Raw genomic sequence first — 13,095 nt, forward strand, 5'->3', positions numbered from 1 at the left:
AAAGCCTTGCTAGTGTGTGAGTGACCAACCCACAAATTCCAGTCAATATCTGGGAAATTAAAATCCCCCCATTATAAGACTCTCTGATTTACTGGCCCACTATTTCCCTGTACAGTTCCTTATTATACTCATCAGAGTCATTAGGCCTATAATACACTCCTACTCTCAATTTTGATCTCCCAATGCTTATGTCACACCAAACTGACCCAACACTGCACTATCCAGCGATGTCGACTGGTTTCACTTCCTTGGATTTTATGTGTTTCTTAACTAATAGTATAACCCCTCCTCCCTTCCTATCTTGTCTATCCTTCCTGTACACATTGTACTCCCCAAATTCCAGTTCTGCATTCCTTATATCTGCGTGACACCATGTCTCTGATATTCAGACAATATCTGCCTTTGATGTTCTGAGCAATATCTCAAATTTATCAAATTTATTTACCAAACTCTTAGCATTGGTGTACATGCAAGTATACATGCACCTGTTTCTATTCTTAGCTACCCTAACACAACCCATGTGTTTACTTATACCGCAATGACTCCCAGTAGTCTCCGAAATACCCTGCATCTTGTTTTCTAGGCTTTTTTTTTTTTTTTTTTTTTATGTGAACCCCAAACACGAGAGGTATTAGAACCTATAGTACTTAGTACCGTGCTTGGGTTGGAGGTTGAGAAGACGAAAGAAGATATTTGTTGACATTGGACTTGAACTTCTGTAGATTGTAATTTTCAGGAAATACGTATGAAGGAAGGTTGTTCCAGAAAACGGCAGTTGAATGAATAAATGAGGAAGATGAAAAGTTGGTTCTGTGGGTTTGAAGTTGAACAGTAAATGGATGTTGGCTGGTGGCGGCACGTGTTCGGACTGTTTTGAAAGAGAGAGCAGGAATTATAGAAGCCAATTCAGAAGAACAGTGCCCATGGAAATATCTGTAGAAGAGGCATGCAGCAGAAACAGTACGTCTATGAGAAAGCGAGTGGAGAGACTCTGTTAAAGATGAATCATTAATTAACCTAACTGCCTCTTCTGAATGGAATCAAGAAGCCTGAGAGAGGTTTTGGGGGCACCACCCCAAATGTGGGAACAATATTCCATGGCAGGGCGGATTTGCGATTTATACAGAGTGAGCAGCTGTTTGGAAGAAAAGTAACGCCGAGAGCGAAAGAGAAAACCAAGTTTTTTAGATGCAGAGGAAGCAATATTTGTAATGTGCTTGTGCCAAGAGAGATTAGAAGTCAGGGTAATTCCCAAAAGAGATATATCCTTTTGCCTAGAAATTGGAGTGTCACTAAAGATAAGCATAGGAGCAGAAGAATCCTTTTTGCGAGATATAAGACAAGACTGAGTTTTAGAAGGGTTGAAATCAACTAAGTTGTCTTTGCCCCACTGGAGAATTACCTGAAGATCGGCATTTAAGGAATTGGTAGCAGATTTTCGAGAAGTTGAAGCTGATTGAGCAGGGCAAGGTTTCTCAAAATGGAAAGTTGAATGCAATGTGCTATCATCGGCAAAACTATGGATAGGATTTCCAGTCAATGGAAGAAGGTCATTGATATACAAGAGGAAAAGAGTGGGGGAAAGAACTGAACCTTGGGGGACACCAGCATTAGTGGAGAAGTTAGAAGACAGAGAGCCATCTACCATCACCCTCAGTGAGCGATCAGAGAGAAAACTGGATAACCAATTACTAAAAACAGTTGGCAAACCATAAGAGGGAAGCTTGTTTAGAAGACCTTTATGCCAAACACGATCGAAAGCCTTTGAGATGTCAAGAGCAACTACTTGGGTTTCACCGAACCTTTCCATTGAAGTAGTCCATAAATGGGTAACATAAGCCAGAATATCACCAGTGGATCGACACTGACGGAATCCATACTGGCGATCGTTGATCAGACGGAAGGTTTCTAGGTAGTTTAAGAGATGGCGGTTAATTGATTTCTCCATTACTTTAGAAAGAGTAGAAGTAATTGCAATGGGACGATAATTGGATGGGAGGGATTTGTCACCCTTTTTAGGAACTGGCTGGATATGAGCAAATTTCCAAGAAGAAGGAAAAACACCTTTGGAATAAGAAAGTGAAAAAAGGCGGCAAAGAATAGGAGTAAGTTCAGGAGCACAGATTTTGAGAACAAGTGGAGAAATACCATCAGGACCTGGAGCTTTCTTAGCATCAAGATTCATCAAAATCCTTCTGATATCCTTTTGACGGAAGACAACAGGAGGCATTGAATGGACCGTGTTGGGAATGGTGGGAGGTGTTTTACCAAGATCATTAATACATGAGCTGGAAGAAAAATGGGATGCTAGCAGGTCAGCTTTATCCTTGGCTGAAGTGACAACAGAACCATCTGGTTTGGACAGAGGTGGAAGCAGAGATGGGCAAAAGTTGCGGCCAACAGCTTTGGCAAGAGACCAGAATGCTCGGCTACCATTAGGGCAAGAAGCAAGTTTTCTACTCTTAGCCTGTTCAAACTCTAGTTTGGACTGATTAATAACTGCTTTACAATTGTTGCGAGCTTTGGTGTAGGCAGAAAATGAAACTGAAGAATTAGAAACAAGCCAATTACGATATGCAACATTCTTCTCTTGAACAGCCTTAGCACATTTATTGGAAAACCAAGGTTTAGATAAAGGACGAGATTTTAAAGTGGAGTGTGGGATAAAGGATTCCATAAAGGATAAAGGATAAAGGCTGCTGCTCATTCCAATAGAAACAGTGCAAGAATCACTTTCATCTCTTAGTCTATTAGTCCTTGTATTCCCCCAAGCTAGCAGTTTTCCGATCCACCTAACAGTGCCTCGATAGCATCAGCAAATATTCTTGCTCCCTTTCTATTTAAGTGTATCCCAGCCATGTAGAAGCAGTCTCTCCTGTTCGCAAGTACAGACCAGGCTGAAAAAAAGTCTACCCCTTGAGCCTTGCACAATCTTTCCAGGGCCGAATTGATCAACAAGGATCTCATCATATACTCTCTCCTATCGTGTCTGAGCAGAATTGCATTCAATTTCAAATTCAACCCTAATTCACGGATTTTTTTCAACAGTGACCTGTACTTGTTAAGTAATTCTGCCGGTCTCCTACTCTTAATATCATTAGTGCCAACGTGTACAACAATATCACCCTTTGTGCCCTTAAAAGATGATATCTGCTGTACAATGCATCAACCTTTGCCCCTGGCAGACATACTCTGCATATCAGGCTATACATTTTGAAGAAATATTTCTCTTGAAAAATAGTGGTTGTTCTTTTAATGCATGATGCACAGGTACGTTTAAATGGAAAATAGTGAAAAGCTAAGCACTTCAACCTAGGCAGAGTGAACTCTATCTTTAATTTCTCAAAAGAATAGAGATATTTCTCAGTCATTTCATAGTACTTCCTGTTTTGCTTCTTCAGTGAATAAATTGCCATCCTTATTATACTTTCAACTTCACACACATACTGTAATAAGGATGGCAATTCAGTCACTGAAGAAGTGGTACAAGAAGTACCATAAAATGCCTCACAATTATCTGCATTCCTTCTAGAAATTAAAAACGGATTTCATTTTATGCAGGCTGAAATGCTTAGGTTTTAATTTTTCTCTGAAATAATAACCACACTGCATTTTATTGCCATAATAATACAGAAACTGTATTTGTAAGTTAAACAGCAAAAAAATTTCAGAAGTCACTAATCTAATGACTTCAAGTGTTCAAGTGCTACATTATAAAATACTGTTATTACAGACCACATTCAGAACAGTAAAGATTTACAATAAAAATTAACTATTGCATGACATATAGGATCTTTCAGGACATAATGACTTTGATTTAGTTGTGACTGTTCAAATAGTTTACATACACATCATTGGCATGATTGGGGAAAATTCGCTAAAAATCATTTTCCAATGTCATCTAGCTGTATCACAACTAGAATCATAGTCACTATCTGTCAGCCTCAATATTAGTGTCTCCCTCCATTTTCAGACTTATTTAGCTGTAGAGGTGTCAAAAGCCAGCAAAGTCCTTAGGACAAACAGTCTCACCGAGCCCAACTTTCCCTTCCGTTTTGTCCTTTCTTTAACTCATGGCAGTGATCCAGGTCCCCCTGCTCAATGTCCTGACCCACCTATTCCCAACCCTCCTTAATGACCCTATTTAGTTCAATTGGCTTATTCATTAATTCACTAACAGTTGTGTCTTTCTCATTACTAGAATAACCTGAACTAATTCTTTTACAGTGTAACATGCCAACATCTACTTACACATAAATTAAATAACTGCAAAATTACACAGTGAATAAAAATACTGCACCTCTGAAATCAAATAGAATCATAATGAAAACAATCATGCGGATGACTATCATCTTCTATACAATTTATGCCCAAATTACTTAAACACTGACCTAGAGCTAATCTCAAATCACACATTTCTGAACAGTGCAAACGGGTGTAAGAGTAGCTCATGGGGTCTTGTCAATGATATACAGGAATTTTGCTAGCAGGGATAAGGAGGTGATTATCCCCTTGTATAAGGCAATCAGGTCACATCTTCAGTACTGCATACAGGTCTGGAGGCCTCATTTTAGGAAAGATGTAGAGCTGCTGGAATGAGTCCAGAGAAGGGCAAAGAGATTAGTGAGTGGAACAAAGGGTTGCTGTTACCAAGAAAGGCTTAAGTTCTGCAAATTGCAGCATCTGGAGCCCAGACACCTGCGAGGTGATCTGATTGAGGTGGTGTATAAGGCCATGAATGGTTTTAGCAAGCACAATGCTGATGGGATTCTACCTCTTGCTCAGAATTCCATGCCTGAGGTGGCATAAGTTCAAATTTATGCCACCTCAGGAAAGACAGTTGTAGAATAGATGTACAGAAATTTGCCTTTAGCCAGCAGGTGGTTGATTGCTGGAAAAAACTTCCATCTGTCGTTGTGGAAGTTGACAGCTTAAATAAATTGAAGGCTGAACTAGACAAACTTTTGGAGTGAATGGGTAGGTGAAACAGGAAGGGGTTCTTCATCAGTGACTGATGCTATATAAGCTTGCTTGCTTTCCTGCATTATATGCCTCTACTAATGCTAATGAAACTATCAATTAGAGTACTACAAAAAAGTACTGAGAACTACAGGATGGTTTTTCATTCACCATACTATTTTTTAATCTGAAGAACATAAAATATTGTTTATAAACAGAAATTAATACATGAACTATATTTAGCAGCATTGGAAAATTTGTGCTATAACGTATTTACTATTTCCTCCACATTTAACAATAACGTGTCACAACAGGAATGTAAAGTTGCAAACATGCTCTAATGATTCCTCCAACACAGAAAAAATACCTTCTATCACTTTCTTCAGTGCAGGAATGGTTCAGGGATTCTTTTAAAATGTTCTGCTTTTGAGATAATCCCAGAGATAAAAATCATATGGATTTAAATCAGGTGACATTGGGGGCCATACCAGTCCTTTGCCACGCAGCTCAGGATAATAGTTAGATCCTGTTGTCAAAATCCAGGATCTCCAGGGCAACTCTGGAAAGTATTCAAATGTTACCAACCAAATCTCTAAACCTTTCTCCACAGAGTAATGATGTTCTTGGTATAAAAAATTTGAAGCTTTCAAAACTGCAAAGAAAATAAATAGTACAATTAATAAAAAAAAAACCCCATCCTGTACATCCCTGCTGGTGCAATTATGGTACCAATTATGGGCAACAGTTTTAAACGTACTGGAAGAATAAAGTCCCCCACATAATGACTGAATAGTTAATTGAAAAATACTGGAAGTGTTAATACACACACCAAGTAAATTTTACCTGGGTTGTTTTTGCTAGGTTTAAGGTGTTTCAGTAACTTGTGATATATATAATATGTCTGTAATTGTGTGTGTTCTGTGGTCAATTTTCTTTTTTGCTGGATGAAAAGCCCAAATTTTCAGGAAGGGAAAACTGTGCTACCCTCGTGTGGGACCAACTAACTCAGACACATAGTGAAAAAGACCCATAAAAATTTCAAGCATCAGTGACAGGATTCCAACTCAGATCTTTTCTACCCACTGTAGGAAGGACGATGATTATACCAACTTTGCTACCCATGAGGGTTTTACCTAAGCACTAAATGAACATGTTTACATGGAATTTCTTGTGAAAATTCAAGAAATCTGCTGATTATATTACAGAAGGGAAGCATTCTTGAAAGGTACTGAAGAGTAGGAGAGGCTGTTTGCACATATTTCACACATTTCCTGAAAATTACAATCTACAGAAATTGAAGTCTAATGTCAAAACAAGTGTCTTCTTTCATCTTCTCAACCTTCAACTCACACACAATACTAAGTACAGGCAACCACCGTATAACACGGTACTACTACAACACGGTTTCGCTCTAACACAGTTAGAGAATTGCTACAAATCTAGCTTAACATGATATTTTTGAGCTTTTTTGCGGAGAAAACCCTGCTATTATGTTGGATGTAATTTTTCAACATTTCCATTCTTTTTTTGTGAATCCCCGCTGTTGACTTGCTAGTCATTATGCAAAAAAATTTTTTAGAAAATCCCTGTATTTTGCTGGAAAATTCTCATGTTAGGTCCTATGCTATTGAACTTTGTTTGAGACCATAAAAAATTGTGACTTTGAAGTATGCATTTTGTAAGGTTATTTCGGTTTTTATTTGATTATTTATAAATTTTTCTGGGTATATATTACTACACTTTGTTCTTAAGAACTATATTGGAATAATTTCTTTGTTGTGAATTAAATTCGAGCCATAAATTATGCCTAAGGAACTTAGGCATAATTTGGGTTAATTGCCGACTTATTTAAAGAATAGTTTCTAAATTGTTTTGTGCCAGCTGTGGAAAACTATTTAAAGCAAAAACATCTAAATTTCAAAGTTTTATTAATATTGGATAATGCGCCAGGCCATCCAAAACGTTGAAGAAATGTTCGTACCACCCAATACAATGTCTTTAATTCAGCCATTAGATCAAGGCATTATATCTACCTTTAAAACTCATTACATCAGAAAATCATTACCACAGATTTTGGAAAAAAATGATTCTGAATCTATTGAAGTGATGGAGGCATAGAAACATTTTTCAATTGTGGATTGTATTGGAATCATAGCTTTATCACTCAAAGAAGTAAAACTGTCAACACCTTTTTATTGTTGTTATTGGGTTTTTAGGAGCATCAGCAACTAAAGCCATGTTGCTCCGTGTATACTATGTGTCAATTGCATGTGTTCTGAGGTCGATTTTCTGTTTTGCTGGACGAAAAACCTGAGTTTCTGAGTGTAAAAACCATGTACCCTTGCCTGAGACTGACTAAATCAGCCACATTGTGAAAAAGACCCATAAAAATTCCTCCTATCATCGACGGGACTCGAACTCGGGTCTTTTCCACCCTGTGTGGCGTGAATGGCAACCCTACCAACTGTGCTACCCACGAGGGCACATCAACATGTGCGTGTTGGAAAAATATATGGCCGGAATCAGATAATTCAAGAAACACAGACATTATGGACAGAAAACAGAATTGATGCAATAACAGAACTTGCTTAGTCGGTAGGAGGGGAAGGTTTTGATGATATGACTACTGAAGACGTTCAAGAATTACTTGTAGAAAAAGAGGCTGGTGAAGAGGATTTGGTGGAAATGGCATCGGAGGTAAACCAAATCAATTCAGAGGATGATAGCGCAGATGAAAATTCTGAAGTTCCTAATTTTACCTAAAAAGCATATGGGAAGCATTAAACTTGGCCGAGCAATTAGAATCTTATTTTTTGAATGCAGATCCTTCAACTGAAAGGAGCACATTCAAAAATGCTTAGCTCCATACCATGCAATTTACAAAGCTCTATCAAGCCTCCTGTAACATGTACCATTCATTATAATGTATTATAAATAGTTTTTTACTTGTAGGGACATTGTTTTTACAACCTTATTAGGTTAATTCATTTAAAATGAGAATGTATCTGTTGTTAGTCTTGGCCACTGCATGTGTGAGTTGTGCTAGTAGGTTATTTATAAGTCATGAAGGAATCAGCTACTGTTGGAGGCATATGAAAGAATGTATCATGTGCTTATAGGAGAAATGTTTAAGTGATTTTTATACACTTTGCATACTGATGTCAAGAATTCCCAGAGCTGAAACTTTTGTTTTTTTAACTTGCTATTCCACCTTACATATTATGGATATTTCTCATCACTGGGTTGTTCAGGCCTTCACAGTGTCTAGCTTGCCCATTGGCAAAACTCTAAAAAGGATTGAAACTGCAGTATAGTTAGTGGCATATACATTTATTTTATTTATTTATTATATATATATTTTTTTTTTTTTTCTCTCTCGCTCCTTCCTTTTTCCTCTGGAATGGGCCCCCGGAGGAATCTGGCCCACCTTTTGGTAACATCAGGTGGGTCAATTGTTTCTTAATGTAGGTCACGGCGGTGGCCCACATCGTCCGCCCACTAAGACGCTTTCTTCTCATAGGTGGTAGATGACTTTCATCAACTGGTGAAATACCACCACTTTGCTTATTGGAGGCTTGAAGTGGTGAAACCCATGTTTAGTCTCTAGAGCAAAGTTTCCAGCACCCCACTCCCCCCATACTTCTCCTTCAACCCATGCACGGTACTAAGTACTATAGGTTTTGATACCTTTCGTGTTTGGGGTTTTCATTAAAAAAAAAAAAAAAAAGCAAAAGCAAACAATCCCAGAATACTAATGATTTTTTAAAGACAGCAGAAATGTAGATGCTGCAGAAGAAAGTTCAAAGGGTGAAGACAGACTGCAACAGAGAAAACGTTCTCATTTGATTGTGCTTAGCAGCAATGAAGAGGAAGAAAATTAAATGAATGCACATTATCTGACATATTATATGTATCACAGTTATTACTATTTTCAATAAAAATTAAGTTTTCGATAGTTATAAAAAAAATTATGTATTTTTGTTAGCTTTGGGAATGTAATCCCCCTTTTTGTACTGATTCTTAGTCTTATATAACAAGGTTTCGCACTACATGAAATTTTATAGGAACCTAACTACCGTGTTATATGAGGGTTACCTGTACTATGGGTTCTAACACCTTTCGTGTTTGGGATTTTCATGCGAATAATAATAAAAAAAAAAAAAACATCTTCGGAAGTTTTACTGTTAATATTGAAATAAATGAATGCAAATAGGAATTTGCATTTTTTTTTTCCACAAGAGATATGCAATTAAGATTGCCACCCCTGAGTTTTGTTGTCATTTCTCTTGGTCACAGAGAAAAAAATCAAAATTGCATTCCATTTTCAGGCAAATGAATGGGATTGTTGTGTATAGTATGTATTATTATATACTTTTCTTTCTTTTTTTTCAGAATGTACATAATTTACAAAACTATATAAATACTTGTATATTTTAACAGCATTCTAATGGTGATAAGGTCCAATTTGGAAATTAGAAAACTATACAGGTAAATTATTATCACAAAAAAGTCCTTGTAGCAATTTTATCCCAATAAGTAACATTTAACAATTTTTTTTTTTTTTTTTTTGTTACAAAGTAATCTAAATAATGTACTTTTTTTTAATATCAAAAATAGCATACAACTATGCTAAAAGCTTTGGCCTTATAAACATCACAATTTTCTTTACAGTTATTACATACATAGCAATATGGCTAATTCCTTGTACAAACAATACACTTTTACAATCAATGCATTTAAAATTATACATTTATTAATAAGTTATTTACACATTTTTGGATGAAAATCACTCTGGAATTAAATATTATAGGAAAATTACAAGGTAAAGACATTATTTGAAGCAACAAATAAATGTATAGTATTTTACTGAAGAGCTGACTTCTGATCTATTTATTAAATTGTAAATTCTGCAAAACAAAACCAAATCAGATTTATTAAAGATCCTCAATGCTCCATTAAACGAGAAATACTAGAAGTGTTTTGCTCTCTAGGTGGACAAAAAAAGAAAAAAGTATATAGTGTTCACAGTACATAAAAGTTCTGGAACATTGATATCCCTAATGATCAGTTTAACTATAAAACTAAGATCCAACATTTCTCTGGAGTCCTTTAAAGTGAACAATTGGAAATATTTGCACCAATCTGAATAACTCAGAGTAATATCGACGATGATTCCTAAAGCAAAGATACTCTATAAAACTCTTATTACTCACTCAAATAATTTTGCTGAACATATAAATAATTAAGATGAACTTCAAGATGGAGATAATCACCATCTGATACATTTTAATCATGTTATTTGTATCTTTAAAATCATTGAAAGTTATTTTTAAGATATCAAGGATTGTTGAAGTTTGATTAACCCTGTGAACACAAAGAATGTGCTTGTTAAATTTAGCATTTTTGGTGAATATAATCCCAGTGGCTGCGATTTTGTTAACAAAAATTATAGGATTATTATTTTTAACATTCTTTATGCAAATAAAATAAAATAAATTCTCTGTTTATACTCCGGGATGAATACAAAATCAGAGAAGTTCACAAGATAGAGACAATACAGGAAATTCGTCGTCAGTATGATACGCTATGAAGTATATGACAGCTTAGATACACGATCAAATTTTCTATCCAGTTAAATACTGAATCTGAATAGATTTGTAAATTTGTAAATCAACTGCATATGTTAATATACAAATTAACTCATTAGCACAAGATTCAATGCGATTCATAAGCAATGAGAACAAAAGATGTCCTAGACCTATAGCATAGCCCTGAGGCACATACCAGAGACTGTAACTAAGAGATTTTTTGGTTAGCTTTCATACTTCTTTCACCCCCACTCCCTCCCCAGCACCTCCAGGCCAGAGATTTTGAATATGTGGCAAACCTATTTGCAATGTAAATAAAAGGTTGATAACCTTAACTTCGCAAGACGAAACTTAGACGTGTAACCGAAAATTTACATCTTTAAAAAAAAAAAAAAAAAAAAAGCAAGAAGGCAATAATTATGGTGAAATGACACAAGCAGTCAAATTTGGTATTACTAGGATTAATCGGCTTTGGAAACCACTATATATATATATATATATATATATATATATATATATATATATATATATATATAATAACAAGCTATATACTTTTTTTTAATATTTTTAAATCGATATTTCACAATGATAAGAATCGCACAAAAGGAACATAAAACGATTAGGTGAGCGAAAACTTGAAACTGTTTACGAGTTAAAACTAGTTCTCGTTTTTTATTTTCTGTTTTGAAGTTAGCTCCAATGATCACATGTTATGTCCGTGATCAAATAATAAGTGTCGAGCAGAAAGCATTCTTTATACTATTTAATTAGCTACGTTGTTAATTAATATTAGACTTACCACTCACTGAACAATACTACTTCAAGAGAAGCGCAACTTAAAAGGAACGAACTTTGCGATCAAAAACCTTTTATTGTCTTTCCGCCTAGGTACTCTTCGCCGATGCGATATGAAAGTTTGTACGTCAAAGTTATTAGCCAATCACGTGCCCCTTTGGACTCTTCTTATATCAACAGGTACTGTGAAAAAATAACTAGTTATGTAATTTTCACGTGCTATAATCAACGCCTCCTTTTAGTTTCGACATTGAGAAAACTTCATCTCGTATGTAACATGAAAATATATAGTACTAATGTTGAGGATGCAGCTGAGTTGCAAAATATTTCAAATACTTTTCCTTTTCAGGCACAGGTTTAGAATTACATGGTTATCCTTGAATAACTCGTTTTATTGTTTTGCTTACGTTAAGACGTAGGTTTGCTTTATTTATTTCATAAGAATGTGCAATTAGGCTGTTTTTGTCCCATTGTGAATGTTTTTTTTTTTTTTTTACATGATGATTAAAGCTCATGATGATTCCTCCAAACAACCCCAGGGGCTCACATCTGATGAGTATGGGCTTGGCACACCCAGAGTCCTGAGCTGGATATCATCATTCTTCTCTTCCTTGGTGATTCCCTTTCTCTCTCTCTCTCTCTCTCTCTCTCTCTCTCTCTCTCTCTCTCTCTCTCTCTCTCTCTCGGGATAGTTCAGAATTTTTTTTTTTTTTTTTTTTTTGGCTGGTGCAGCATAAGCTTCAGGCTTCCTTGCACCATATGGCTAATAATAAAACACTGCATTGGATCGCCCTTCAGAAAATCTTGGGATGCTCACTCTGTTCCCTCTTTTTTTGTATTTAATATTTGTAACTTCGTTTATAAAGAACTCTCTACTGTGTTAATGTGTATGCATGTTTTTAAAATTAAATTTCCAATAAAGCATTATTCTTTATTTTATTTATATATATATATATATATATATTTTTTTTTTTTTTTTTTTTATGAATAAATTGTATTGTATTGTATTATTTAGGGCTCGGAATGAACTAGAGCACAGTTCCAGTTCGTCGCAGTCATCGCGCTCATGTTGGTAACTTGATTATTGTTTTATTTATTTAAATTTTCATTTTGACCCCTATTATTTTTTTAATTATCTCCAATAATAATAATATTATTATTTCTCCCCTTAATAAATAATATGGCGCACTATGGTCATAGTTGCCGATGCGCCCAATAAATCCCGAAACAAACAAACAAAAACAATAATAAATAATAACTTAAATAAATAATATCTGGGATAAATAATATAATAATAAACATTAAAACGTATGTATATATTATTATTATTATTATTATTATTATTATTATTATTATTAGCATATGGTGCAAGGAAGCCTGAGGCTTAAGCTGCACCAGCCAAAAACAAATTTCTGAATTATCCTTAGAGAGAGAGAGAGAACGAACACGAATCAGAAGTAGAAACGAATCACCAAGAAAGAGAAGAATGATGATATCCAGCTCAGGACTCTGGATGTGCCAAGCCCATACTCACCAGATGTGACCCCTCAGGGACATACGTAGGGGAGAGAAACTAAGGAGTACGAACAGGCATAATTTTTCATAAATGTAATTTCGTATTATGACCTTTGAAAACATTAAAATGGAATTCATATTTTCCTGCTACTTGGCCCCTCAGAACACTTCGGATAATCGATTAATTAGCTACCCTGCTTAATTGTCAATTACAATGTCTACTTTGGGTGGTCCCCAC

The 13,095-nt window shown here is 35.6% G+C and overlaps 1 protein-coding gene across 1 annotated transcript in view; it reads right to left on the minus strand.

Annotated features, from left to right (window-relative positions):
• LOC150083387 (perilipin-2-like) overlaps positions 1–11,485 on the minus strand; it is an 82,547-nt gene extending 71,062 nt beyond the window's left edge. Inside the window, exon 1 of the mRNA XM_090378008.1 lies at positions 11,347–11,485. The gene's annotated coding sequence lies outside the window, so the exon portion shown is untranslated. The remainder of the gene's footprint in view (positions 1–11,346) is intronic.
• Positions 11,486–13,095: the final 1,610 nt, after the last annotated feature.

Source organism: Mastigoproctus giganteus, chromosome 7, assembly GCF_048544385.1.
Source record: "Mastigoproctus giganteus isolate SK-2022 chromosome 7, ASM4854438v1, whole genome shotgun sequence".
NCBI lineage: Eukaryota > Metazoa > Arthropoda > Arachnida > Uropygi > Thelyphonidae > Mastigoproctus > Mastigoproctus giganteus.